The sequence below is a fragment of the Sinocyclocheilus anshuiensis genome, unplaced genomic scaffold (assembly GCF_001515605.1).
Source record: "Sinocyclocheilus anshuiensis isolate Anshui unplaced genomic scaffold, SAMN03320099.WGS_v1.1 scaffold916, whole genome shotgun sequence".
Classification (NCBI taxonomy): Eukaryota; Metazoa; Chordata; class Actinopteri; order Cypriniformes; family Cyprinidae; genus Sinocyclocheilus; species Sinocyclocheilus anshuiensis.
Window position 1 is genome coordinate 1,189,281 of NW_015548264.1, and position 4,431 is coordinate 1,193,711.

Below are 4,431 nucleotides of genomic sequence, written 5' to 3' on the forward strand. Positions count from 1 at the left end.
ATATATATATATATATATATTTATTTTATTTTATTTTATTTTATTTTATTTTTCAATGTATATACAATTAATATGCTACCTTGTGCCAAAAGCAAGTAAAACTGTGAAATCACCAGTTGGCTGGTCATCTTTAATCCATATACACACAAATATTAAAAATGTTTATTTTTTGTAATAAATGTTTGGTTAAAAAATTGAAATAATTTGTTATTTTTGTTTCAATTAATAATTTAGCTATTTTAGCTCAAATTAATTTTATTATTATTATTATAAATAGCAATTTTCATTTAGCAATTTCAGTTAAACTGAATTTAAATTGAACATATTAAATTGAATACAGTAATGATAATAAAAATGTATATTAATATACAAAATGACAAATGGTCAGTGACAAGCAGGAGTCAAAGTTGGTTTCTAGTTAATAATTTGGCATAGAAATGATCCCAGCAGCTTCTAGCTCAAGGAAAACATTGTCATGATAACTTTAAAAGAATTTTTCAACTTTTTCAAAAAATTTTATTTTAGCATCAATTACTCATACTCGTGCCATTCCATTTTTTCTTCCAGAAAAAAAATAAATGTTTTTGCTACTCTTTTGCAATAAAATTTGAGCTGCAAAAATGATGAAATTCATCATAGCACTCCAATCTCAGCACCTGGATATATTCAAATAAAGCACATGATGATTTGAATGTTTGCAAATACAAATGAGATTTCAGATCTTATGACTTAAGAAAACGTATTATTTTAAGTTGTGCAATCACTTTTATGGTTCTTTTAAGACCTATTTGTTGTCCTTTTTGAAGCTTAACAGTCCTCATACCCATTTACTTTTATTGTATTGAGAAGCCTGTTCAGGACAACATTTTTCTTTTATGGGGCTTTTTGTTGTCTTTTTGACAACATAATGACAAGAGAGTGAGTAAATAATGACAGAATTTGTCCCTTTATCACAATGACGCACAATACGGGCTTTTTTAACCTGGTATGGGTTCCTCGCAGTCACCATGGTTACACCACCTGTTCTCTCACATTAGCTACAACACCAACAGTGTTGGTCCCATTGCATCCTGGGGGTTCTGATGAGTCCCAGCAGGTCTAATGTAGGTTTAATTGAGTTTTCCATTCTCTTTGGACCCGCAGATATGTATTTACTCGAGTAATTATTTGGAATAATCTGCAGTGGGATACGTGTCTTTTATTAGGCCAGCTGGTGGTACAGTGCTGGGGGCTAATATGGAAGAATGCATTATTTTACTAAGTGGAAAATGAGTCCTAATGAGCGCTGGGATACACATGGCCATTTGGATAACTCGCCAGTAATGTGTTTGAATTGCAGTCAGCTCTCCTGACACTGAGGCCTCCTGGTCAAAACTGATCGCAATCATCGCTTGCTCTGAGAATGCCAAGTAGGCACATCACATATTTGAATGTTTAATTCAGAGAAATGCTTCCTATTCATTTATGAATAATACATATAAGCATTACTCCCACGCTTACCCGTGTATATGCAAAGCAGTGACAATAATTGCTGAAATAACAGTTTGCTAACTGATTCTCAAGGTTTAATTATCTACAAACAAATGTAAGTATGTAAGGAGTAAGATTTATTCACCACAATTTTCTGCAAATTTAGCTTTGTCGATAATTTCATTTTTAGGCATGCTTTAGGAAAATGTATTTATATATATATATATATATATATATATATATATATATACTCGCATTTGCAAAGTTTTTACTCGTAATTAGCTAGTAAATTTTACTATTACAAAGAAGCAGCAAGTTGAATACAGTAATGATAATAAAAATGTATATTAATATATTTAGTTTTTTTCAATAGAATAATTTTGGTATTTTATTTCAGTTAAATTTAAATTAAAAATATTTTTGTTTGTTTGTGTAATAATGATAGCAACAGTGAATATGCAAGCACTATTTCCTTTTGGAAATGCAAATGTAAATATGAATATAATTTGAATGTCATCATTTTTAATTCATGTAGAGATGATTAATTCATCCCAGTGTTGCTGACATACACCTCCTCAAAAACACCTTTCATCTCGTATGTCATTTCCCGTGTCTCTCGCTCTGATGGGGTGGAAAGACACTTTCCGCTCATGTTAACAGGTTCATATGGTTGCTCTCCCCCCTCAGGCAGCGCTGCTCTCTTTCTCTCGCTGCTCCATACATAAATGAATCTCAGATGGTTGCAGAGATATGGAAACCATTCACGGGAGCAGCAATCAGCCCCTTAAATTATGGATGATGTGGACAGAGCATAAATTTAAGGTTGCTGGCAAACTATTGGCTCTCATGGGATTCAACTAGTACAGCTGTATCCAGAGATAAGGCCAAAACTGACTCTGAACTTGATACCTGGGAAAGTTAAAGAAACCATATGTCTGACGTCTAATACGATTAATGGTCTACCTGTATGCAATATTCAATCTCATTTTTGTTCTTGCTGAGTAAAACATATTTGATTTAATTTATTTAGCATATACTTTTGTTGTTAGTGGTAATATTAATAAATTATTTCTATGACTTTTATAAAATAAACCATATAATATAGCATATTTGCTAGGTATCTTTTATAATAATAATAATAATAATAATAAAACAAATACATATTTATGATTTGAAAATTAATTTATTATTTTAAAAATAATTTAAATATATTAATAAATTTTATTTTATTTATGTATTTATTTTTTTATACAAGACGTTAAATACAGGTTCAGGCTACATCACTCTTCTGATGTTTGTGCATTTTCTTATTCAATGTATTCAATTTTCCTATTCTGCCTATTTAATTTATTTCGCATATGTTTTTAGTGGTAATATTAATAAATTATTTCTATGACTTTTATAAAATAAATAAATTTGATAGCAAAACCCATTAAGAACCATGACTTACTGTTATTTTTATGTCTTGATTTTTCAAGATAACCTGTTTTGTCTTTTTGATGTACATCTTATTTGTCAGGACCTTTAGAAAGCAAGGCATGAAAATAATTATAATATAAAATAACATGCTTCTGTATGTGTATAATAATAGTAATTATTTTTGACATTTGGTGCCACTACAGACGCGGCACTGTTGTCCTTTTCTCGCCGCTTGTGCATTAATTAGCACTGTGAATTTTCCATGCACAAGATTTCTCACATCCTTAATTCCATACTGAAAATCAGTGTAAATGCAGCTAGATGTTTTAACTCAGATTCGAGACATTGTTGCTGGTTTTGTTTGTCTGGCTTCTGCACATTGCTGTCTGCATAGGAGCAACATCAGTAGCATGCGGCTGCACATGCGCAGTTAGAGGGATATTAATGTCTGAATGTATCATCATTCAGCATTTCAAACACTTCTTTCTTGAAAAAGGGACACTACACTAAAATAGCTATCGAGAGTCTTATTAAGGATTCCTCCACCTTCTCAAGCCCTGAGGGGTGAGCAAATCACAAGCAGTTAATCCTTATTGAATAGCTGGTGAATCTGAAAACCCCGAGGCTATGCAGCGTTTGGCGGTGGTCACCGAGGGAGAATCAGAGCAAAGCGTATGAAACACAATGCTGTGGCTCCCTCCGGAGATGAGTGTGTGAACACAGCCTGAGCCAGATTAATGATGGGAGCCTGGGAACCTGTGCATCCAGGAGCTTCTGTGTCGGTGTTGTGCGAGAGTGCAGCATAATGCATACATGTACTCTCTTTTGGGAACAGTTTATTGCCGTAGCTTTTTTCTTTTATCAGCAGGCTAATTGTGTGCAGGGTACAAAAGTACATGCCAAGTGCCAAATGCAAGTAACATTGTGATGTCATTTTGTCAAACAGCTTGTATTTGTTCATTCATTCATTCATTTATTTATTTATTTGTTTGTTTGTTTGTTTATTTACTTATTGTAATAATGATTATATTTTAGTTTTAGAGTTTTTATTTAATCTGAAATATTTTAGTTCCGTTGAATTTAGCTAAATTGTTATTATTATTATCATCAGTATTATTTAGTTAGTTATTAGTTTTGTTTCAGTGAATCATATAGCTATTTAAAAATTTAATTTAGCCTTATTATTTCCATGGAAGTTGGAAATTCAGCTGAATGTAGCTATTATTATTATTATTATTGTTGTTGTTGTTGTTGTTGTTGTTGTTGTTTATTTTAGTTATTAGTTTTGTTTCAATGTAATTATTTAGCTATTTTATCTGAATTTAATTTAGCATTATTATTATTTCAATGGAACAATGAATGGAACTGAATTTAGCTCAAACAGCCCACTATACTACTACTACTATCATTATTATTATTGTTATGTATTAGTTTTGTTTCAGTGGAATTATTTAGATATTTTATCTAAAAAAAAAATATTATTATTATTGTATATATATACTGTATTTTTTTTTTTTTTTTTTTTTTTTTAAAAAAAAAAAA

At 30.9% G+C, this 4,431-nt stretch overlaps 1 protein-coding gene across 7 annotated transcripts in view; it reads left to right on the forward strand.

Annotated features, from left to right (window-relative positions):
* The window catches only part of LOC107655593 (glutamate receptor-interacting protein 1-like), a 292,734-nt gene that overhangs the window by 276,857 nt on the left and 11,446 nt on the right, over positions 1-4,431 (forward strand). The gene's annotated exons all lie outside the window — the stretch shown is intronic.